The sequence below is a fragment of the Sus scrofa genome, chromosome X, assembly GCF_054392235.1.
Source record: "Sus scrofa isolate SSC_HxYL_T2T_F1_AM1 chromosome X, Sscrofa_HxYL_maternal_Yorkshire_Landrace_v2.0, whole genome shotgun sequence".
NCBI lineage: Eukaryota > Metazoa > Chordata > Mammalia > Artiodactyla > Suidae > Sus > Sus scrofa.
The window spans coordinates 117519623-117546395 of record NC_139401.1 but is presented as its reverse complement, the minus strand read 5'-3'; the positions used below and the strand labels follow the sequence as shown (position 1 = coordinate 117546395).

General features: G+C 37.3%; 1 protein-coding gene across 29 annotated transcripts in view; it reads left to right on the top strand.

Annotated features, from left to right (window-relative positions):
• ENOX2 (ecto-NOX disulfide-thiol exchanger 2) overlaps window positions 1–26773 on the top strand; it is a 284418-nt gene that overhangs the window by 47584 nt on the left and 210061 nt on the right. For 5 of the 29 annotated variants that reach the window (XM_085006555.1, XM_085006553.1, XM_085006550.1 and 2 more), the window contains exon 3: window positions 4406–4453. The exons of the other annotated variants lie outside the window; for them this stretch is intronic. The gene's annotated coding sequence lies outside the window, so the exon portion shown is untranslated. The remainder of the gene's footprint in view (window positions 1–4405; window positions 4454–26773) is intronic. 29 annotated transcript variants of the gene reach the window in all.

Here is a 26773-nt window from a genome sequence, read left to right as displayed (position 1 = left end):
TTGTTAGATATGTGCTTTGCAAACATTTGGATTTCGCCAGTCTGTAGCTTGTCTGTTCATCTGTTTAAAAGTATTTCACAGAGCAAAAGTTTAAAATTTTGATGAAGTATAATAATTTTTTCTTTTATGGATTATGATTATGCTTTTGTTGTTATGTCTAAGAAATCTTCACTAAGCCTTAGATATCAAAGATTTTCCCATATATTTTCTTCTAACAATTTTACAGCTCTACATTTTATAGTCTGTGATCTAAATTGAATTAATTTTTACTTAATGTCTAAGTTTATATTAAGGTTCATTTTTTTGCCTATGCATATCTAATTGCTCTAGCACCATTTGTTGATTACTATAGCTAAATAAATCTTGAAATTGCATAGACTGACTCCTCTTATTCTTCTTCAAAACTGTTTTTGCTATTCTAGTTCCTTTGTCCACATAAATTTTAGGATGTTTGTCTGTATCTAGAAAAAATCTTGCTGAGATATTGACAGATAATACATCCAACCTATAAGTCATTTTGAGGGAAAACTGATATCTTTACTATGTTGAATTGTCCGATCCATTTATACATTAGGTGTTTCCACTTATTGATATCTTCTTTAATTTATATCATCATTTTTGTAGCTTTCAGTGTATAAGTCATGCACACGTTTTCTTCAATCTATGCCTAAGTATTTATCTTTTTTTGAACAACTGTAAATGGTATTGTATTTTTAATTTTGGTATTCACATGTGCATTTTTAGTATATATAAATATAATTGATTTTTGTGTGTCAGTATTGTATTATCTGATCTTGCTGAATTTCAAATTAGTTCTAGGAGATTTTCTACATAGACCATCATGTCACTTGCAAATAGGGACAAATTTACTTTTTTTCTAATTTCCATGTTTTTTATTTCCTTTTCTTGCCTATTGTGCTGTCTAGAACTTCTAGTACTATATTAAATAAGAGTGGTGACAGAATATATCTTTGCCTTGTTCCTAATAATAGGAGGAAAATATTCAGCCCTTTACATTAAGTAAGATGTTAGAAATAGGTTTTTTGTAAGTACTCTTTACTAAATTAAGGAAGTTCCCCTCTACTCCTATTTTCTGAGACTTTTTATCATGAATCATTGTTGAATTTTTCTTTTCTTTTCTTTTCTTTTTTGTCTTTTTCTGCCTTTTCTAGAGCCGCTCCCGCGGCGTATGGAGGTTCCCAGGCTAGGGGTCTAATCAGAGCTGTTGCTGCTGGCCTACGCCAGAGCCACAGCAACGTGGGATCCGAGCCGCATCTGCGACCCATACCACAGCTCAAGGCAACGCCGGATCCTTAACCCACTGAACAAGGCCAGGGTTAGAACCTGCAATCTCATGGTTCCTAGTTGGATTCGTTAACCCCTGCGCTACGACGGGAACTCCCGTTGTTGAATTTTTCAAATGCTTTTTCTCCATCAGTTATCAATATGATTATGATCATCAGTATGATTATATGATTTTTTTTTCCTCATTAGCCTACTTATATGGTAGATTCCATTGATTGATTTCAAAATACTGAACCAGCCTTGCATCCCTGGAATAAACCTCACTTGGACATGATATATATAATTTTGTTTATGTATCTGCTATCATTCTAATTGTTTTTTCCTTTATAGATAAAAATGTTTTTCTCTCACTGCTTTGAATATGTTTTCTTTGTCTTTAGTCTTCAGCAGTTTGGTCATATGTGCTTGTGTGGATTTTTTGTCCTATTTAAGGTTAATTAGTTCAGCTTTTTGATTCTGTAGGTTTATATCTTTGGCCAAATTGTTTAAAATTTCACCCATTTTGTCAATGAATAGCTACTCTCCTCTTCTTCTGCAAATTCAATCGTACAAATATTATGTGTTTTGTTATTGTCCCCCAGGTCCCTGAGGATCTGTTCTTTTTTTTTCAGTCTATTTTCTCTTTACTGCTCATATTAGATAATTTCTATTATTCTATCTTAAGTCTACTGGTTCGTCCCTCTGTCATCTCCATTTTACTCCTGAGCATTTCCAGTAAGTTTTATAGTTATTGTAGTTTTCAGTTCTGAACTTTCCAATTCCATTCTTATTAACATCCTCTGTTTTTCTGCTACAACTTTTGGCAAAGTTTTCATTGTTTTAATCATGTTTGTGTTTTTTCAAGCATTTTTGTGATAGTTTATTTAAAATGCTTGTCAGATAATTTCAACATTTATGTCATGTTGGTGTTGGTGTCTATTCTCCTTTAATTTGAGATTTTTTTAAGTTCTTGATATGACAAATAATTTTTAAATTGAATTCTTGACATTGTGGGCATTATGTTATGAGACTCTGGATCTTATTTAAATCTTTTCTTTTAGTAGATGATGTCTAAAAGACATCATGCTGGCCAGGGAAGTAGTTACCATTTCATTACTACTTTGTAGAAATAAAAATCCAATTTCTCCACTCAGTCTCCACTGACACTCTGGAGAAGGAGAGGGGTACCCCATTGCAGCTGGTTGGCTTAGAAATTTAAGCTCCCTTCTAGGCCTTTGCTGACACAGCCTTGGCTGATAGAAGGAGGGTTACTGATTTCTGCTCACCATGTGGCCTCCACTGACATTGGTTGGGGATGAAAGATCCATTTGGCCCTCTTACACACCACCCCAGTGGGTGGATTGGATTCCCTACTTAGCCTTTGCTGGAAGTCTAGATTCCCTACTTAGCCTTTGCTCACTGGAGTAAGAGCAAGGCCCAAGTTTTTCCTATATTTTTTGGCTGGAGTAGGGTGGTTATTAGCTAAAAGCTTTTTGAATTGCTGTTTGCCCTTTTTTGGTCTTTTCACCAAAGAGAGCAGACTTTCTTGAAATTATTTTTGTCTGTCTGTGCCCATTGGTATTTCTGGGTTACTGGTTTCTTCAGTATCCAGTCTGGGATATATGAAATAAAAGAACACCCAGGGAACTCAACACTTTGTCGTTCCTTGGATCCCAAAGTCCCTAGACAGTCTGCCTTTTTTTTCTATACCTTTCAGAGTCTTCTTATATTCATTTTATATATAATGCCCAGGTTTTTAGCTGTACTTATTGGGAAAAATAGGGAGAATTACATCTCTTTATCTTGTTCTGGAACCAGAAACTCATACACTTTTTTATTATCATAATTTACCATTTGTGAGGTTCCTATTGTGGCTCAGTGGGTTAAGAACCCAATGTAGTGTCCGTGAGGTTGCGGATTCAATCCCTGACCTTGCTCAGTGGGTTAAGGATCTGGCATTGGCGTGAGCTGTGGTGTAGGTCACAGATGCAGCTCAGACCCCTTGTTGCTGTGGCCGTGGCATAGGCCAGCAGCTGTAGCTCTGATTCAACCCCTAACCCAGGAACTTCCATATGCCACAGGTGCAGCAATAAGAAGAAAAAAAATTATAAAGTTTAATTCACTATTTGTAAGGTATTTTTCTAGAATTGGATGTATCAGCCTATAAAGCCCCTTCATAATGTGCATAATGGTCATTGAAATTATATATTTTAATGATGTCCCCTCTCAGCCTTCTTTCATCCCTTGAATCATTTAGTTGACATTCAGTGGCTGATCTTCAACTCCATGATGACTTTGAATATCATAATATTTACCAAATTTCTCAACTCTGATATCTGTTCTTCCTTCCAACTCTGAACGTAGTAATTTTAGCAACTGCCAAGATTTTTACTGATGAAGAGAAAAACTAAGATGAATCCTCACTTCACTCAAAACTATGTTCAAATGTCACTTCTTCATAGTGGCCTTTCATGACCATTCTCTGTACACTTACTCTGCTTTATTTTCTTCATATCACCTCTTGCTAGCTGATGTTTTATATCTATGTTTTTGTTCATTGTTTCTGTTCCCCCAAATATAAAGACTTTATTAGGATAGGGGCTGTGTTTTATTCATTGTTGTATTTCCAGTGCTTAGAAAAGTCCCTGACATATAGCAAGGTCTAAATAAATATTTTAACTGATTGAATAAATAAATACTTCAAAAGGGATTTGGGTGAAAGAGGGAGAAGAGAATGGAAAATTCTGGGCACCTAAGTCTAAAGAATTCTGACTAACTTACATGGTACTAGACAGTAACCTACAGATCAGACATATATAGACCAAGTTTAGATCAAAATGTGTGAGGGGCAGAAAATAACTTTTTCTCTTTTTTTGCTTTTGTTTTTATCTCATCTAAGCTACATTTCCTGTTCTATGAAAATACTTTAGCATAGGAGCAAAGTCTTTTTAAAATATGGCAGTTATAGCCCTCTGATGGGAAATGGCAAAGCTGAAGACTCCTGACTAGAGATTTCCACATTTTGCTTAGATGATAGAAGCAAGTGAAAATTTGGCCAGATGCCCCAGGTGCATTAAAACTTACATGGTCCTTGGAGTAACTGTATTCATTCCAAATGCAGGTCTTGCAAATGAAGCTCAGGACCTCCAGCTGAATCCAGCTTTTACAGGCAAGTAGTTAAATGATGTCATCTATTCTGTGTAGTCAGGACCACATTGTATTTATACTCACCGTATGACTTTTTTGTTGCTGCTACCTATGCAGCCCCACATAGAGCAGGATCTTTTTGCTTGTTACAGCAAAAGAACAAATACAATCTTTTCCCTAAGATATCACTGCATCTTGGAGGAAGACTACAAAGGGATGAAATATTTCTTATTTCATCTCCTAGTTTGATATCTCTCTAAGCAACTCAGGTGTCAGGTACCATAGATTGAAAAAAAAAAACCCTGTTTTATGCCCTCCCAGGATGTTTATAAAAATGTGTCTATTTATAAGGCATATTCAGGATAGGAGTAGTATATAGTATACTATAAGAAAATATTAGAGCTAGGCTAAAACAAAAAATGGAGTTTAAATTCACCTTAATGTTCTTTCAAATGTAATAGCCTTCTAGGGAAACATAATTCAGGTTTGAGAACATTACTTATCTACAACACTTGTCCTGGATAACTGGTATCACCTGAGCTATAAAACTACAGAGCCACCTGGCCCTTTCCAGAAAGATTTCTTCCAGAAATTATATTTTCCTTGAATAGGCAAAGCTTTTACTCAAATGAGCTGTCTCCAACAAGCTTTCCATCAAATTCTCTGCTATTGGTGCAGTGGTCTTAATTTTACTTAAGTGCTTGCTGGCTGACTTTGAGTCCAAAAAGACAAAGCATATCTTCTGGGACAGATTTCAAGCTTTGGAATGAAAAAAAAAAATGAGCTGCCTTCTTTCCACTACTAATGGAGATGAGAAGGAGACAAGAGCCAAAGTGGCCCTCATTTCTATCTTGATTTACCTACTTTGGTGACTTGCTTACTTGCAGCACATGAATGACTTCCATAAAAATAGGTCTGTTGAAAGAAAGAGTTCCTGCCAAAGCAAAATTTAGTCTAATGATTTGTTCCCACAATTATATTTCAAATGGTTGGGCAGAATTTTGCCTTTATTTCCTCTGCTGACTCAAATTGGGGAGCTAACATAATGGGGGTATACTTTTTGTTTTTGTTCTTATAAAATATCACCATTTATAATTAATTGTAAGTAATGGATAGTAGAGTGAATAATGAAGAACTTATTTGATTTCCTTATAACACTGTGCTTATAAGAAAAAAAAATCTGTTAACCCAGAAAATACTTTTAACCCTAAAATACTTTTTTTGGCTGAATCTCAGTGAACATGAGTAAGATAATAGCCTTATCCATTCATCCACCCATCCATCCACCTTCATTTCTTTTATTCAATATTTATTGAGTACTTGCTACATTAGGCATTGATGATACAGCCACAAAAATGATAGAGAAATGAATCTTCTATTCCAGTGGGCCTTTAATGGTGGCCTGCTCCTTGAAACCGTCTTTCCTCTGAAGTGCATCTCCATTTGATTTATTTCATTCCCCCCCCACCGCCCCCAGAGATGGTGAGCTCCTCCAAGGTGGAAATCCTATCTCATGGGTTTTTTTTTTGTTTGTTTTGTTTTGTTTTATGATGATAGACATTCAACAAATATTTTTGGGCTAGGATAAGTAACGATTTTTGAAGCTGTAGGTGAAGAAGGTCCCAGAGCTAGTCATAGGTGTTAATTAGCTCTAGAAGAGGCCGTAAAGATCATCTAGCCAGCCCATAGGTTTTCAAAAGGTACCTGTATAGATATACCTTTACAGCTGCTTCCAGGGAATGGGGGAGGCCTAGTAGAGAGATGGGACTGTTATGACCATCACTGCGCTTCAAGCATAAGATGTGAACTTTCAACCCTTTCATATGCAGGGCATTCCTATGACATTTTATTTAGAGAAAGGATTGATTGCTTTGAAAAAAAAATCTATAAACCACTGATTGGTCTAATATTTCTACTTATAGATCTTTTAGATAGGCCTAGGAAGATTAGGTAATTTGTTCAAGATCATACATTTAGTTATTAATACTCTTAGAACTTAAACCTAAATATTCTAATTTCTAATCTGAGATTCTTTCTATGACATTGTATATAAACTAGTTCACAACTGTTGCATGACCAACATACTGCTTGACACATGGATGTTATAACTGAAAGCAGGAATGTTAAAATCCACTTCGACAACACTTCATCTCTCCTTGGACATAGCTCAGTATCTCTGTACTCACCAAGGTGACTGTAAGTGCTTAATGTGGCTGGTGCTGATTACCCATGATTGATTGTTTCACCTTTCCAGATTATTGCTCACTAATCCTTTTAATCTGTTCTCATAACCTGCCCCCTCCCATCCCTTCAAACAGCTTTCTTGTTCATGTCCTCTGACTGCAGTCCTTGGAATGGACCGGATATGGAAATTGAGACATATATAGGAAGTTCTAACCATAGTTACCACTTAAATGTTTTTAGCTTACATGTTTAATTATGAAACACTGAACAGTTGTCTATTGTCGAGATTAAAAAATAAATAAATGACTATAAAGCACAAGTTGTAATAAAAATGCTTTTGAGAGTTTAGTTAGGGGCTTTTGGTTTGATTTTTTTCAAAACGTAAGTATTGTTGTACCATCATTTGACTTCTCACTGCATCTGTACACATGCAAGTATTTTTTTTTTAATTAGTGCTTTTAGGACTTGGCTGTGGTAGCTTTCCTAGTTATGTGGGTTTCCTTGGTTCCCCCTTTGCCTCCCTTGTTGCCTGCTTACTCTGTTTTTTTGGTTGGATGTCTTTTCCAGTCCAAATTACCAACACTACTGACAAGGATTTTGAGCTTTCCTCAAGGGAGGGATACTTAGGGTTGCAGTTTTTCACATCTTGCAGACAGATCCTCTGGGACCAGTTTGGTCAGAATGTTTCCTCTGACAGATTTTAAGAATGCTTTGTTGTGGGTCTCCTGCCACCAGCCACTGCTGCTATTGCTATTGCTATTGCCAGTGCACTGGGAGAGAGTGAATTAGTTTTGTGACCAGACAGAATTGGGTTTTGTTTATTTTTCCAGTTTATTCTTGCTTTTGGATGCTATTACCTCTTTCTTATTAGCACCCTAGTGATAGAAAAAAAAACATTATAGTAGGAGTTTAGAATTCAAGGGTAGAACTTCAATCTTGGGATAAAAAAATAGGACCTCCACTTTAAAAATTCATGTTAGGTTTGCAGTATTTAATTTAACGCTACTCTAACAGTTTTCTTTTGCCACCCACTTTTTTTTTTCCCCCTATGAATGGTTATAGTGAATGACAAGTATATCCTATCCTTGCTGATCATTTTTAAATGGATGGATTTTCATAGAGCAGTGTGTCTATGGTGGTATAGATTTTGATCTTAGGTATCGAGAGATTATAATTCAGTCTTTTCAGGTATTCACTTTTATTTGATAACATTGATAAATAGGACTATGACTTTTCTATTAATAAGATCTTCTAACTATGCTTAATTGTAATTACTGTAAAGTTATCCTTTTTAAAGCCTAGAGGTTCAGAAAAGCCTGGCCAGTTCCATCATCTCCAGGTAGAGAGTGAGCAAGATATTTTTAGAAAATTTTGTAACTGGTGTTATTAGATGCTTTGAAGGTATGATACTATGATTTATTTAGAAACTTGAGTAGTTTATCAGACTGAAAGCTGATTTTCTACCTTAGAATCATTCTGGAACTAAGATTTACTTAGAGTGCCTTTGATCTTTAACACAATAAAATCCTTGAACATCACAGAATGAATGTAAGACAATAGTCTGCACTTGTCATAGTCGGTTAACAAACATTTATTATCCATGACCTTTCATCTTAGGAGTTAAGGTCTTAGTTTCATAACAGTTGGTTTAAAAGTGTTCTATTACTAATTCAAATTTTTATACTATTGATGTGAATCAGTTATTCTTTAAGATATGTGCCTGGGTTAGACATAAGAATGGGCAGCTGTCTGGGTTTTATTCCTGATTTTTCTATAGATTTTCTGTCTTCTGGCCTTTTTTTCTTAGAGGTCACCTAATAGCTACCACTCTACTAATGCATCAACTTGACTGTTTTTTATAACTAGACTCAATGAGACATCTATCATAAATTGAATTAATATTTAAGCACTCTAAGCAGTAGAAGAATATATTTTTACATTTTTTTAAAACACTGTATTCAGATGGAAGCCACCAGCTGCACACACCACCAGAAATTATTCTTGTATATTAATATCCATAGACAATGAAGAAAAGACTTGGGGGTTCCTCAAAACAATCCTATTTATATGTATTTATTCATAGACCTTAGGTATGTCAGAGCAATAATTAGATGTAGTGTAAAAAACACTTTATCTTCCATTAAACTAGGCCTCAGTGCTTACCTCACTCTGAGCTCTCCACAGAGATTCATCTTTAACTCAAATGTGAAAACACTCTTCTTTCCAAATTCACCCTTTTCAGATTTTTAGGGACCTTCTTAATTCTCATTCATTACATTCTGATTGTAACAAATTTGGCCCCAGCCCTTTAAAATGTTACAAGAATGTCTTTTCATTCACTTTTGTCATGAAACTGTACTTCCTCAATAGTGATGGGTGACAAGTTAGGCACAGTCTCAGTCAGGCTCCTGGTTTTAAAGTATTTCCTTCCTCTGCTTATCCCCCACCACATACAGGCACTCTAAGCTTTTAAGGAGAATCAGTATAATAATAGTCACATTGACAAAAGAAAAACAAAGAACAAGTCCACATGAAGCTTGATACAGGGACATCTCTCTTCATTTTTTAAAAATGTGTTTCTAAGAAACAATGTATAAATTCTGTATTTGTAAAAATAACTCGTACTTAAATGTTCAGTATAAGCTTGGCATTTAAAAATATTGCCATAGTGAATGCTTCTGTAATGCAAATAACCACTCCTAACTTCTCTGATTTGTAGACTGGATGCAGTTTTCTTAAAATAGGGCACACCTATACTCTGTATCCTCACATAGTTTTTCAAGGAATGACCCCTTTGTTAGACCCTGATTTCTCAACCTGATCCCCTATGGTTCCTTGTGGTTTCTTCATTAGCCCAGTGACTCAAGTGTATGTTCCTGCCCCCTGATCTCTCCTTGGCTATCATATGTTAATATATCAGAATATAATATATATTTGTATGTTTATGTATGAGATATAGTGGGACTTTGTATAGGAGCCCTATAAACATGTTTTTGTATATTTATCCAAATTCCATGATCAGCAGGCACAGTGCACATGGCTAGGGTTTTCTATTTTTTCCGTTAGCTTACTATTTATTCTAAATATTTTTATTTTGCCTCTTCATTGTTTACATGACATACTAACTCTATCCACTACTGTGGTATAACCACTTCTGAACTGAAATGGCATCTATCTAACAGTGTTGTAAATGCTATTGGCTTTGTTTAGATTAGAAAGTGGACACTCTTCTTTCTTCTTTGCACTGAAAGAGTTTAACCCAGCTCCAATGTTGGCAAGGAGAACCGTTCTTTTGATTTGTTTTTAAAAGGGTATGCACTAGTAATCTCATTTTAGCCTTTCATTTTCCTCCGTACTACTACTCTGTCCCTTGGCTTCATTTGCCTCTTTATGGGGAAGAATGCATCTGAGATTTTCTTTGCTTCTACTCTTGCCATGATATGTAGACTAGTTTATGGAGAAATACATCAGCTGCCTGCTGTGCATTTAAATTCCCCACTTCTCTGCTGCATTTGTGTGCAGCAACTGAAAGACAAATAGATGAATGCAGGATCTTTTTTGTCAGCGAAAGTTTTTGGATGCATATATTACCAAGCACACATATCATTAAATACGAGTTTAATATCCAGAAGCAAAAGTGGTAGTACATCAACTTTGTCCACAGAGGAAAAAAGGGGTCACTGTTTATAAGAACTAAATAGAAGCATATCCTTCCTTATCAATCAAAGAAATTAAGAGATGAGAATTGGTCTTTTAGGCCATCTGGTTCCTGCCCCAAGGACCAGTAGAAGACTGGTCCTTGCATTATTATATTCTACATGCTGGTTATTTTTGTTACATATTTCCATAGCTTTGTAGTAACTTCAGATGCTTCTGTAACCATAGTTTCTCCACTTCTCTTGACCAGAGAGGTTCAGATTGTATCTCATTTCAAAAGAGATGTCCCCCTTTTCAGCTTTTAGTAATAAGCCTTATTCCACCAAACTGGTTAAGTTACTGGGATTTAGTCCTTTTAAGATAACATGTCTCCTTGGGCCTAACTTTTTCCTTACCTTTTTCCCCTCTGTTCTGAAGAGTCTTAAACAGTTTTAGAGATTTTGTTACCATATAGAAATTTAACATTGTGAACATCTTAAAATTACACTTCTGAAACCAACTATAATCCCTTACAAAGGATAGAAATAGGAAGGGAAGGATGTCCAGGAGTTACCTCAGTATCTCTCCTTTCCCTCCCCTCTCCCTGCTCACTCTCTTACTTTCTCTCTTCCTCTCCCCATCCCCACCACACATTGGCCTTATGTCAAACTAGGTCATCACAGTGAATTTGGATGGAGATGGGGCATGTAGTGAAGGAGATGGAGGGCCTAAAGTGGGGTTTGAGGCATGAAAATGAGATACATTACAGAAGCAGTGAAGTAAGAGAATTTCCAAGCCATAAGGGACCATAGAGAATGTTTCCTTGGTTATATACATGAGGAAAGTGAGACCCAGGAAGTTAATGACTAAATCAGCTGACTTCTCTGGAGTCCAGTGTTTTGTTTCCTCCACTAAGCTGAAGGCAAAAATTGTGGGGATTGTACAGTGACAGAATTCTCTGGTGGCTCAGCAGGTTAAGGATCTGGCATTGTCACTGCTGTGGTTCAGGTTCGATCCCTGGCCCCAGAACTTCTGAATGCCACAGGATGGGCAAAAAAAAAAAAAAAAAAAAGTACAGCATCAAAGCCCTATATTGGACATGTCCATGATTTCATTCAGTTAATCAACATATATTTATTGACCAACTGTGATGTGCCAGACATTGTGCTAGGTGCTAAAGACTCCATATGGCCGCTGACCTCGAGGATAGCTCCTGGCAGAGATTTTCCAGGCCGAGGTGGGACAGTGTTCCAGGCTGATGGTTAAGTATATGCAATCCCTGAGGCAAGAACTGAAAATAGTTCGGTATTGCTAGAGAACATAGTGTAGTTAAAGGTTGCAGGGAGGGATTGTTAAGGGTTAAGGTAACTATAGAGTATGGATGAGACTATAGAGATAAGAAGGGAGCCAGGTCATAGAGAATCTCATCTGCCATGTCAGGGAGTTTGACATCCTGCAGTCTAAGAGGAGTATAGAAGCCACTGAAGCGTTTTTAAGTTCGGGAGTGACATGATCATATTTGCCTTTTGGAATAATCACTCTACTGGCAGCTGAGGAGTTAACTGGAGACAGAAAGACACATGAAGAAGCTGTTATAGTAATCCACCTGGACTGAGATAATTATGGTTGGGATGAAGAGAAGGGTTCATATTTGAGATAGGAAGTGGAGTCCGTAGGACTTGGTTATTGGACATGGAGAATGAGGGAGAGGGAAGAATATGGATAACCCCCAAGCTTCTTGACTAAACAGCTCGGTGGGTTGTGTGCCATTTACTGACATGGAGAACATGGAGAAAGAGCTAAGTTGTTGAGCAAAGATAATGGATTAAGTTTGAAGTATCCACGGGATGTTCATACTGAGAGCAAGCTGGACTTAAGACATAGCTATCAGAGCTGTCAACATAAATATAGATATGGTTTGAAGTCATGGGATCACCAGAGCCAGTCTGTGGATCAGTTACCCTTAGAATTTATTTGGTCTTAGACTTCTTTAGGAGTATGACAACTGTAGACCCTCTCCCCATATACAATTCTGCATGCAATTTTAGGAGGTTCATAGACTTCTTGTAGCATATTCGTGAACCCCTATGATGTCTGGGTTAAGAACCCCTGGTTGTAGAATAAGAAGAAAAGAGGCATAAAGATGGAACCCTGGCATTTAAGAAATGAGTAGAGGAAGAGAAGTTTTTTGTAAAGGAAACTGAGAAAGAGAAACTGGAGAGGTAGGGGTTGTCAGAGAAGGAAGTGTTTCAAGAAAGCTGGAATGGACAGCATAGTTAAGTGCTGCAGATATAAAATAAGGACTGAAAGGTGATCATTGGTTTTAGCAACAATGAGTTCAGTGACCTTTGCAAGGGTTGTTTCAGTAATCCTGTGGACAGAATCCAAAGTCCAGTGATTAAGGAGTGGATGAGAGAAGAGGAAGAGGGAACAGCAAGTGCCAGCCACATGTTTCCAAAGGGGGAGGGTGTGAAGGGGAGGCTTGTCTTTTGTTCATTTAAGACCAAATTGAGAATGTTGACTTATCTTTTAAAATTTTATTTAAATTTGTCATGTCATTTTCTGATTTCTTACCATTTTTTAAAAAAAGAGCAAATAAACCAAGGTAATCGTGTCTATAAGAAATGGAGTTTCACGGATTTCCAGTGCTTCTGTTTGATATTAATAAATGATAACTTGTGGTTTTAAATCCCTATAGTTCTATATCTCTTCCTCAGCTTTGCTTAAGGTGTCTGTCTACCCAGAATCCACAATGCCTCAGGCAGTACTAAATTAGCTCTGTAGGTGTATTCAGGCCAGACCGGCTGGGAATGAGAGAGGCAATAAGGCTGGTTTTGGACCCTTGATTGAGGAGCCAGCTTTGTAATACCCAGCTTAGTAATTATGGGGGCTTTATGTTTGCATGCATGAACCTTAGTTAAGCTTTGTCATAGGTTTTCCAAAACAGCTGGGGCTTTTGGTCTATGAAGACATTAATTTGCATCTCCAGGGGCTATGCATAAATCAAACTGGGAAAGAGGGGAGGAGGAGCGAATTTCTTTGTGTGAATCCCAGCTCCCTGTTAACTGTTTAATTGAGGAGAAGGAAAGAGTCCTATGACAATTACTGAATTAGGGACGCACTATTATCTTCTGCTTGATGTATTCTTGCTTGGCGTATTTTTGCTAAGAAAGGCAGTAAACCTCTCCCCCCTAAGAAGGCCCTGCTTTGTTGACCTTAAACAGAAATGTAGATTCAGATTTCACAGTTCCTGTTGTTTCAAAGGGAGGCTTAATGTTGGTAGTGATGGTTGTTAATTTAAACTTTGGTCTTCTTTTCTTACCATCTGCTGTGTAGTGGCCTTTCAGTCACAGTTCAGGGATAACAGCAAGGATTCCACCTGGGGAAAGCAGAGTAATGACATAGGCCTTTGGGAATTCTACTATTTCTTCCCCTCTAGCCACAGAGAAGATTATTAGGAAACCATATCATCATGGAAGCATTTGTCATGTTGGAGTGAATTAATGATGGGAAGTAAGCCTAGACCAAAATTCTTTTGACCTTTAGAAATATCAGTGTAAATGATGCTGTGGTGAGCCGAGGTTCCCCCTCCCCCACTATTTTGGGTTCATCTTTCAGCCACTGCATGAATCTAGCTGAAGAATGCCAAAATATAGAAAAAAAAAAGAGATTCTTCCTAATTTTCTTTTCATATTCACTGTTTTTTAGCCTGATAAAGGAATAGGTGACAACAAATAGAATCTACTCTGCAAAGTACTGTAGGGACTCCTCTAAAATAGTCCTGTGATGCTACTGTAAGGGTCCAAATACCAGATTTTGTAGCGTATGACTCAATATGGTGTTTCTGAGTTAGAAGACACAAAGACACAAGGTTTATCAGTGTTTTATGGGACATTTTTATTGATTATATATATCACCAGCAATGTTGATTCTTAAGACTACTGGTTTCATATGAGTAGAGTAAGAGTTTTAATATAGGACTTCCGAAAAAGAGTATAGCCTATTCAAAAGATAGGCCTGCATAATGGAAACCTCTTACAAACTAATACTTTTATAAGCACCAGGGACAAAAAGGCATTGAGTAGTTTTGACTACTACCTTAAGATTTAAATTAATAACAAAAAATCAAACATGCTTATTGTGTGATTGCTGACTCAAGGTCGTAGATGATATATATATTCTCACATGTTCTCACAACATATTACTAAGTTGAGTTGTGAGGAATATACTGTCTACTCAAAGTCAAGTTCCAAGGCATTTCCTGTGGTTAATACATCATAAATGTCTTGTTCAGTTCTAGCTCACTCTGTTGTACTTCAATTGTAGATATTGGACTCTCCCCTTCAGCTAGGATATATAATGATAATCTTTGTAGAACACTATTAATTAACTGCTTTAAAATTATATAAGCAAGAGATTAGGAAAAGAAATGTTCAACCATTTCAGTTCTCTATTAAAATTACTAAAATTGTTTAAAAATCCCATTTTGTCGGGGCTATTCCTCAGCAATAACTACTTGAAAACGTAAGAATGGTGTGGGAAAATATAATTCTTTACCTAATCATTGGGCTACAGAATAGAATAAGGCATTATTGTTCTAAGAGACTTAAAACTTATCTAATCAACTCTCTCATTGTACTAAGATCCAAATAGGTTAAATGACTTATCCAATATCATACATTAAGTTGGTGGCATAGAAAGTGCTCTAAGTCAAGTTCCATGACTCTCAGCAATCTTCTCAGTATTCTATATAGCCTCTTGAAATTTGGAAAGGTGGAAACTGAACTCTGGTCTTAAACTTTCAAAGCATGCACTCTACTTCTCTACATGCCTTAATCAGTACTAACTAACAAGAGTGAAATTGTTATCGTTTTAATTCAATAAGTTCCTTTGGAAAACAACCACATAAAATGGATTGGAAGGGGCACTTTGGCAGTAATGCCCCTCAATATATGTGGCAGGAATTATATTCACCGCAATATATATGCATCACCACCTGCTAAGAAAGCAGAGTACTAGGAAAGAGCTACTAGAGCCTGCCAGTACAACTGCTCTGATTCAATAAGTAACTTGAAGTTTTGATGGAATCAATCACTCATTAGCCCATGGGCCAGGAAAAAGGAAATCAATGAGCGAGAGGAATCATGGTGATAAGAGAATACACCTTACCCTTGCCTTGCACATGTATGCCTTTAGCTGAACTGTATCTTCCCAAGATCAAAGAACCTTAAGACTGAAGTTTCACTCCACTCTGCATGGCATACTTGGATCACACCTCTGGAATGATGCTTTCCACCCAGGCGCTATATCTTAAGAAAGAAACTTGAGAAACAAGAATTAAACAAAAATAGCCAGGGACTACAAAACCCAGTCATATAAGGAAAGGTTAGAAATTGACGAGTTTTGTGCCTGGAAAAGAGAAAACGTAGGCATGGTGAAGGGGAAGGGCACTGACATATGTTTAAGTACCTATTGTGTGCCAGACACGTTGCGTATATTATCTCCTTTCATCCTCATACCACCCTATGCAGGAGGTATGACCTTTCTTGGAGGTATGTGATTTTAAGTTGTCAGATAACTTGCCTGTTACAGAGTTAACCACCAGCAGAGTTAGGATGCACAGGGCTAAAGCTCATGTTTTATTTATTTATTTATTTATTTGCTTTTTAGGGCTGCACCTGCGGCATATGGAGGTTCCCAGGCTAGGGGTCGAATCGGAGCTACAGCTGCCGGCCTACACCAGCCACAGCAACGCAGGATCTGAGCCGCATCTGCGACCTATACCACAGCTGATGGCAACGCCAGATTCTTAACCCACTGAGCAAGGCCAGGGATCGAATCCGCAACCTCATGATTCCTAGTCAGATTTGTTTCCGCTGCGCCACAATGGGAACTCCTAAAGCTCATGTTTTATGTAGAAATCTTCAAATATTTGAAGAGCTGATATAAAGAAGAGGACTATGTTTGGTATGATCATGATAGTAGTAGTTGTTATAAAAGTAGCAGTATAAAAACAGTAGCTGACATTTATTGAGCATTTATTTTGTGTCAAGAAATGTACTAAGTACTTGATTTATATTAGTGTGTTTAATCCCTACAATAATCCTAAAATGTAGGTACTATTATTGTTTCTATTTTACACATAATGCAACTGAAGCACAGATTAAGTAGTGTACCCAACATCATATAAGTGAGGAAGCCTGGATATGAGCTCAGGTAGTCATAGGAAGGCAGATTTTAGCCTAGCATAAGGGGGACATCTTTCTACTGAAGTTGTCTGGCAGTAGAATGTGTTTTCTGGTGAAGCAAGGACTTTTCCAACCCTGAAAGTATTTAAGCAGGGTCTAGGTGCTGTTTTCAGGCATGCTGTGCATGAGGTTACTTTGCTGAAAGCAAAGACTAAGGTAAATTCAAAGGCCCATTTCACCTCTAAAATTATATGAATCTAAGTTGACATGTCTACTGGTTAGTGAGTATTCATGTCCTTTCTAGTCCTTTTGTGGACTTAGTTGAGTACTCAGAGCTCATAGATAGATAGGCTTCCCTTGTGTTACTATGTAAATGAGCTGTTGGCACAGGAAAAGTACAAGTTGATGCCCTGGTCCGTCAAATGAGGAGAAGCCATTCCAAGGGCCCTGGCAAGAACAAATTTAGAAATCATTGGACAAAGTCAAAAGAAATCCATTAATGAAAATTGATTAGCCTCCAGGGTTCTCTTTTTCTAATTACAATCGTTTATAATCCAAATGAAATTAGCACCCATTTTCAAATTCCAACTCTTTCATTTTATCTTAATAATTCGTTGCATTAATCTGCCACATGATTCTTCCCTTTCCAGTCTTGTGATAACGCCACTTATCTATTCATTCAGACACCTTTGTATTTCTTATATTGGCCAATTACAAAAGCTGTGTGTGATTCATACTGCATTCTTACCTAGAACACAAAGAGTTTCATTTAATTGAAAAATGTGACTGTACCATACTGTGAGGAAAATAACCCACAGATATAGCTAAGTAGTTAACCCTTTTTCCCTCTCCCTCAGCCTTTCTTTACCTTTCTTTGGCTACCTTTCTGAAATAAAGTAATTCAGGAGAAAAAAATGAGCTCTTTAGTAGGAGTTCCATCACTGTCAGTGGTAGAAGTGAGACAATACTCTCATTAACCTCCTTTGTCTTGAAAGAATTGGAAAGGTGTCTAGGAGTGTAGCTTCTCACTACTTCCTATGGCACAGATGACAGTGGAAGATGACCTGGGAAGGCAGTGGGGCAGAGAGAAACTAGTCAGAACTGCTCTGGGGAAATACAAACACAAAAGTGTAAGACTTTTCAATCAGTTGTTCCTCATGCTGGCTGGAATCCCCATCGAAGGCCAATTGAGTCTTTGAATGTGTCTGTTATTCCTGGAGACGCTGACCAATTTGGAATTGTACATTGTACAAAGGATCAAAAATCAGAGTCCGCCTACACTGATGGTGAGCCTGTGTGTCTTTGCCAACGTTATGTGAAGTTTTTATAAAATTCCCAGATGCTCAATCTCCTAGAAAAGGGAATTCTCTAAATCTAGTCATGTTTCACAGCTAGCCTTTCCTCAATTCAACTTTACCTAAAGCACCAATGATATTTCAGAAACAATGGATGAGGCATATATTATTAGAACCATTTTTATTGACCTAACTGAGGCCTTTGATTTAGTCACCCATAAACACTTTCTTCAGAAATCCCATGATTCTGGGCTTAGCAGTGACCCTGTAAAATGGTTTTCTCTCCATTTAGTTCTTGCCAACTTAGCCTCGACCTGGAGGTCCAAAATACTTGCAGACTGTCATTTTTAGTGAAGATTAACTGAAGCCTCTCTTTGGCTGATGGTGAAGGAGAGTTCAAAGACTCTGCTGGCAGCTCCATTTGCTATCACAAAAAGTTTCTCCTTTTGAAATCATCTCCGTCTTTCTGGCAGATCTGCTCGTGTCAAGAGTATACTTTTTAGCAGAATTTATTCCTCCAGTTGCTTTCAGTTTATGTTATCCCCAAAGGCAAAACATTCATGGTAATATGTGTGACATAACTTATTTCAGTAGAGTAATAGAATGGAAGAACTAACTGGGTGTTATAGAACTTTTAGCCTGATATCCTTGTTTTACAGATGGGGAAAGTGTGGCACAGTGGGCTAAGCATCCAGTGTTGTCGTCTCTGCAGCAGTTTGGGTCACTGCTAGGGCTTGGGTTCGATCTCTGGCCCGGCATAGTGGGTTAAGGATCTGACAATGCTGAAGCTATGACTTGGATTCCATCCCTGGCCCAGGAACTTCCATATACTGAGGGTGAGACCAAAAAAAGAAAAAATCGCAAAAGATTCATCTGAAGCCAATACAATGAATTGGCATCAGAGCCTAGAGTTAGAACCCAGATGTCTGGACTCCTAATCATGTGCTTTTTCTACTCTGTCATGCTACTTCATGCCCTGCTAATTAATTTAGAGTTTATCTATTATAAATATATACATATATTACATGTAAGTATATATTATATGGAGTGGCAACATAGCCTAGCAGTTAAGAACAGACCTGGGTCCGAATTTTACCCCTTACTACTTGTGTGAATTTATACATCTAACTTAACCTCTGAGCTTTGGTAGCCTCATCTGTAAAACCGAGATAATAAAAACACCCACGTGTTAAAATTATGGTGAGAATTAAATGAGAAAATGTATATACAGCACTTTACAAAGTACCTTGCACATAGTAAACTCTCAGTGAATGGTAGCTATTTTTCCTATATAGTTTTTTTTCTGTATCACTCATTTCACTCCCCCTCCCCACTCCCTTGGATAATAATTCTCTTGGAAATCTTAATTTTATTAAACCAGTATGCAAATGTGTTAAAATGCAGCAACATTCTTGTAGCTAACCTGAATCTAGTGTATCAGATTTTTTTCCTAAGTTAATTGCAGCCTGATTTGTTTCTGTTCAGTATCACATCTATTTCCACAAACAGGAAATTGTCTTTTCTAGATTTTGATTGGCAGGGATGGTTTTATAAACTTTATTGAATTACATTAGTGTTGCTCTGTGGTGGAGGAGACACTTTCATTATAAGCCTCTGTTCCTAGGTGCTTATCTTTTTCATAAAATTATCCTTTGGACTGAAATATTTTCAACTTGTTTTCTATTTCAGATGGGATGGAAAAAATTGGAGGAGGGGGAAATGGGGAAATTTCTTATAACATTTTATTCGACTACTGAGTAATCACATTTTAAGATTTTCCTGTTTGCCCCTGTGGTTTCAAAATGTTTAAACCTCATAAGAACCCAGAAACACACAACACAATTATTTTAAAGAACAGCTTGCAAAAATTCCACAGGAAGCAACGGTATATATATATGAGATCAGATCTTATGAAGACATGGTACCTGGCCCCAGAAGCTTTCTTTTTCAAATAATCCTTGACAATCCAGGTTTTTTAAACAAATATATTTATTTAAATTGAGATCCTGCTCTTTCATATTCCCAACTATCTTCCTTTCTCAACTTGGTTGAGAAATGTTTGTCAGAAAGAAAATAGATGTACAGAGTAAACAAAAAGATTACAGAGGAGTTAAGGAAAGCAAGGGTTTATAAATGGAGTTGGAGGCTCAGCTAAGAGGCTAATCAAAAATTCCCAAGACCAGAAGCCAGAGCCCAGTGCCCTAGTAATTTTGGTCAAATTGCTGTCATTAGGGTTTAAGAAAGATGGGGTATCCTTGTAAGGAGACTCTGTTTATTAGAGATAATCATAACTAAAGGGGGTGTGCCTGAGGACCTGAAAAAGGAATAGAGGCAGCTGAAAGAGAACACCAAAGCTAGACCCTGGAGTGGAAGTGGAGTATAGAAACATCAAAAGCAGCAAGAAGGTGAATTAACTATCGATAGGACTATACTTACTGCTATTTTATTACAAAGCCCACAAACAACAAAAGTTGGTGAGAATGTGGAGAAAAGGGAACCCATGCAGGCTGTTGGTGGGTATGTAAATTGGTGCAGCCACTATGGAAAACAGTACAGAGGTTCCACAAAAAACTAAAAATAGAACTACCATATGAGCTAGCAATTCCATACTTGGAAAAAAAAATGAAAACACTAATTTGAAATGATACATGAACCCAAGTGTTCATAGCAGTGCTATTTACAATAGCCAAGAAATGGAAGAAACCTACTAAGAGCATCTCTTAATAGATGAATGTGTGAAGAAGATGTGCTGTATGTATATACATACAATGGAATATTAGCCAGCAATAAAAAAGAATGAAATTCTGACATTTGCAACAGCATAAATGGACTTGGAGGGTATTATGCTTAGTGAAATAAGTCAGAGAAAGACAAATACTATATTTCCAGTTATTATGTGGAATCTGAAAAACAAAACAAATTAGTGAATATAGTAAAACAGAATCACAGATATAAAGAAGAAACTCATGGTTACCAATGGGAAGAGGGAAAGAAGGAGGGGCAAGATAGGGTTATGGGATTAAGAAATACAAACTACTATGTATAAGGTAGATAAGCAACAGGATATATTGTACAGCACAGAGAAATGTAGCCATTATTTTATAATAATATTAAAGTATAATCTGTAAATATATTGAATCACTATGTTGTATACCTGAAACATAATAAGTCAACCACACTTCTGTTTTAAAAAAAAGCAGCAAGGCATAGGACTGCCAGCTCCAGGCAGGACCCCCTGCAGCCCAGAAAAGCTGCAACAAGCCTGGCGGAATCGGGAAAAGATCTCAGACGGTCTTTCTGAGTCGGGCTGCCCTGGGGAGGAACCTCTTGAGTCTCCAAGGGCCCTGCTACCCGCCCAAGACCCCAGGGGGTGCTGAGAACCAAGTGAAATCTGCTACCATCGTGGGGTGGACCTCCCAGTCCTGTCTGCCCTCAGGAAGTCCTCCTTTGCTTCAAAGAAACACTGTTAGTCCCATCAACACTCCAGAAAAGCCACACTGCCTCAAAAAAAGATTGACCAACAACGACAGCCCTCAGGAAATATTCCAGGGCAGTGACAAGGCAAACACTACCCGATAACGGAGAGTACAACTCCCTCAGGAGAAAGAAGACAACAAGCAAGATGAAGAAGCTGAGAAACCACCCCCAGTCAAACCAACAGGAGAACTCACCTAAAACAGTCAACAATGAAACTGATCTCTGCAGTCTGACAGACCTGGAGTTCAAAAGAGAAATAGTGAAAATACTGAAGGAATTAAGAGAAGATATGAACAGCAATGCAGATACCCTCAGAAAGGAGCTAGAAAATATAAGGAGGAGCCAAGAAAAACTAGAACATTCATTTGCAGAGATGCAAACTGAACTAGGGGCAGTAAAAACCAGAATGAATAATGCAGAAGAACGAATCAGTGATATGGAAGATAGAATAATGGAAATCACTCAATCTGGTCAACAGACAGAAAACCGAATCAAAAAACTGGAAAGCAATATAAGAGACCTATGGGATAATATAAAACGGGCCAATCTACGCATAATAGGAATTCCAGAAGGAGTAGAAAAAGATAAAGGAATGGAAAATATATTTGAAGAAATTATCGCTGGAAACTTCCCAAATCTAAAGGATACTGGATTCAAGATACAAGAAGCACAGAGGGCCCCAAACAAACTGAACCCAAACAGACCCACACCAAGACACATCATAATAAAAATGGCAAAAGTTAGTGATAAAGAGAGGATCCTAAAGGCAGCAAGAGAAAAACAGAATGTTACCTACAAGGGAACCCCCATAAGAATATCAGCTGATTTCTCTACAGAAACACTACAGGCCAGGAGGGAATGGCAAGAGATATTTAAAGTGCTCAAAGGAAAAAATATGCAACCTAGAATACTTTATCCAGCAAGAATATCATTTAAAATAGAAGGGGAAATAAAAATTTTTCCCAACAAACAAAAACTTAAAGAATACAGCAACACAAAGCCCAGGTTAAAGGAAATATTGAAAGGGCTTCTCTAAACCAAAAAGAAAGGAAGGAAAGGGAAGAAAAAAGAAAAGAAAAAAAAAAAAAAGAAGAAGAAGAAGAAGAGGAAGAACTAGGACTGAGGAAGATACAATCAGAGAGCAGTCACTCAAATAAGCCAGCATACAGATTTAATCATGAACATGCTTCAAACAAAATAAAATTAAAAAGGAAAAAAATAAAAGAGTCATCAAAACCATAAAATGTGGGCAAGGGATGTTAGGAGGTAAATAATCCTTTTTGTTTGTATGTATGTCTCTCTTCTTAATTTTAATATAATAATGAAGTGTTTGAACTTACAGGACCATCAGGCTAAAACACACAATTATGGGAAGGGGTTAGCATACTTAAAAAACAGGGCAACCACAAGCCAAAACCAAATATTGCATTTGCAAAAAATGAAAAAAAAAATACACTCAAGCAGATAATAACAGGAGACCATCCAACCAAAAAAAAAAAAAAAAAAAAGAAGAATGGAGAACCATAGAATCAACTGGAACACGAGGATCAAATGGCAATAAATAATCATCTATCAATTATCACCTTAAATGTCAATGGACTGAATGCCCCAATCAAAAGACACAGAATGGCTGAGTGGATAAAACGGCAAAAACCTTCAATATGCTGCCTACAAGAAACTCACCTTAGGACAAAAGATACATATAGATTGAAAGTGAAAGGCTGGGGAAAAGTATTTCATGCCAATAGACATGACAGAAAAGCAGGAGTTGCAACGCTCATATCAGACAAAATAGACTTTAAAACAAAAGACATAAAGAAAGACAAAGAAGGACACTATTTAATGATTAAGGGATCCATCCAAGGAGAGGATGTTACTATCATCAACATATATGCCCCAAACATAGGAGCACCCAGATACATACAACAAATATTAACAGACATAAAGGGAGATATTGATGAGAATACAATCATAGTAGGAGACCTAAATACCCCCCTCACATCAATGGACAGATCCTCTAGACAGAAAACCAATAAAGCAACAGAGATCCTAAAGGAAACAATAGAAAAGTTAGACTTAATTGATATCTTCAGGACACTACATCCAAAAAAATCAGAATACACATTCTTCTCAAATGCTCATGGAACATTCTCAAGAATCGACCACATATTGGGACATAAAGCGAATCTCAATAAATTTAGGAGCATAGAAATTATCTCAAGTATCTTCTCTGACCACAATGCCATGAAATTAGAAATCAACCATGGGAAAAGGAAAGAGAAAAAACCTACTCCATGGAGACTAAACAACATGCTACTAAAAAACCAATGGGTCAATGAGGAAATCAAGAAGGAAATTAAAAACTATCTTGAAACAAATGATAATGAAGACACAACCTCTCAAAATCTATGGGATGCTGCGAAAGCAGTGCTCAGAGGGAAATTTATAGCAATCCAGGCCTTTCTCAAAAAAGAAGAAAGATCCCAAATTGACAACTTAACCCTCCACCTAAATGAATTAGAAAAAGAAGAACAAAGAAGTCCTAAAGTCAGCAGAAGGAAGGAAATTGTAAAGATCAAAGAAGAAATCAATAAAATAGAGACTCAAAAAACAATAGAGAAAATTAATAAAACCAAGAGCTGGTTCTTTGAAAAGGTGAACAAAATTGATAAACCCCTGGCCAGACTCACTAAAAAGAGGAGAGAAAGAACCCAAATCACCAAAATTATAAATGAAAAAGGAGAAATCACAACGGATACAGCAGAAATACAAAAAACCATAAGAGAATACTATGAACAACTATATGGCAATAAGTTTGACAATCTGGAAGAAATGGACAATTTTCTAGAATCTTACAGCCTGCCAAAACTGAGTCAAGCAGAAACAGACCAACTGAACAGACCAATCACTAGAAATGAAATTGAAGAGGTCATAAAATCACTCCCTACAAATAAAAGCCCAGGACCAGATGGCTTCACAGGTGAATTCTATCAAACATATAAAGAGGAATTGGTGCCCATCCTCCTTAAACTCTTTCAAAAGGTTGAAGAAGAAGGAATACTCCCAAAGACATTCTATGAGGCCACCATCACCCTCATTCCAAAACCAGGCAGAGATACCACCAAAAAAGAAAACTATCGCCCAATATCATTGATGAATATAGATGCAAAACTTCTCAACAAAATCTTAGCCAACCGAATCCAACAACATATCAAAAAAATTATACACCATGACCAGGTTGGGTTCATCCCAGGTTCACAAGGATGGTTCAACATACGCAAATCAATCAACATCATACACCACATTAACAAAAAAAAAGTCAAAAATCATATGATCATCTCAATAGATGCAGAAAAAGCATTTGACAAAGTTCAACATCCATTCATGATCAAGACCCTCGCCAAAGTGGGTATAGAGGGAACATTCCTGAATATAATCAAAGCCATTTATGATAAACCCACAGCAAATATAATCCTCAATGGGGAAAAACTGAAAGCCTTCTCACTCAAATCTGGAACAAGACAGGGATGCCCACTCTCACCACTGCTCTTCAACATAGTTTTGGAAGTCTTAGCCACAGCAATTAGACAAACAAAAGAAATCAAAGGCATCCATATAGGAAGAGAAGAGATCAAACTGTCACTGTATGCAGATGACATGATTCTATACCTAGAAAACCCTAAGGACTCAACCCCAAAACTCCTTGAACTGATTAATAAATTCAGCAAAGTGGCAGGATATAAGATTAACATTCAGAAGTCAGTTGCATTTCTGTATACCAGCAATGAAGCATTAGAAAAGGAATACAAAAATACGATACCTTTTAAAATTGTACCTCACAAAATCAAATACCTCGGAATACACCTAACCAAAGAGGTAAAGGACCTATATGCCGAGAACTGTAAAACCTTAATCAAAGAAATCAAAGAAGATGTAAAAAAATGGAAAGATATTCCATGTTCCTGGATTGGAAAAATCAATATTGTGAAAATGGCCATCCTACCCAAAGCAATCTACAGATTCAATGCAATCCCTATCAAATTACCCATGACATTTTTCACAGAACTAGAACAAACAATCCAAACATTTATATGGAACAACAAAAGACCCAGAATCGCCAAAGCAATCCTGAGAAACAAAAACCAAGCAGGAGGCATAACTCTCCCAGACTTCAAGAAATACTACAAAGCCACAGTCATCAAAACAGTGTGGTACTGGTATCAAAACAGACAGACAGACCAATGGAACAGAATAGAGAATCTGGAAATTAACCCTGACACCTATGGTCAATTAATCTTTGACAAGGGAGGCAAGAACATCAAATGGGAAAAGGAAAGTCTATTCAGCAAGCATTGCTGGGAAACCTGGACAGCTGTATGCAAAGCAATGAAACTAGAACACACCCTCACACCATGCACAAAAATAAACTCCAAATGGCTGAAAGACTTAAATATACGACAGGACACCATCAAACTCCTAGAAGAAAACATAGGCAAAACACTCTCTGACATCAACATCATGAATATTTTCTCAGGTCAGTCTCCCAAAGCAATAGAAACTAGAGCAAAAATAAACCCATGGGACCTCATCAAACTGAAAAGCTTTTGCACAGCAAAGGAAACCCAAAAGAAAACAAAAAGACAACTTACAGAATGGGAGAAAATAGTTTCAAATGATGCAACTGACAAGGGCTTAATCTCTAGAATATACAAGCAACTTATACAACTCAACAGCAAAAAAACCAATCAATCAATGGAAAAATGGGCAAAAGACCTGAATAGACATTTCTCCAAGGAAGATATACAGATGGCCAACAAACACATGAAAAAATGCTCAACATCGCTGATTATAAGAGAAATGCAAATCAAAACTACCATGAGATACCACCTCACACCAGTCAGAATGGCCATCATTAATAAATCCACAAATAACAAGTGCTGGAGGGGCTGTGGAGAAAAGGGAACCCTCCTGCACTGTTGGTGGGAATGTAAACTGGTACAGCCACTATGGAGAACAGTTTGGAGATACCTTAGAAATCTATACATAGAACTTCCATATGACCCTGCAATCCCACTCTTGGGCATCTATCCGGACAAAGCTCTACTTAAAAGAGACACATGCACCCGCATGTTCATTGCAGCACTATTCACAATAGCCAGGACATGGAAACAATCCAAATGTCCATCGACAGAGGATTGGATTCGGAAGATATGGTATATATACACGATGGAATACTACTCAGCCATAAAAAAGGATGACACCATGCCATTTGCAGCAACATGGATGGAACTAGAGAATCTCATACTGAGTGAAATGAGCCAGAAAGACAAAGACAAATACCATATGACATCACTTATAACTGGAATCTAATATCCAGCACAAATGAACATCTCCTCAGAAAAGAAAATCAATCATGGACTTGGAGAAGAGACTTGTGGTTGCCTGATGGGAGGGGGAGGGAGTGGGAGGGATCGGGAGCTTGGGCTTATCAGTCACAACGTAGAATAGATTTACAAGGAGATCCCGCTGAATAGCATTGAGAACTATGTCTAGATACTCATG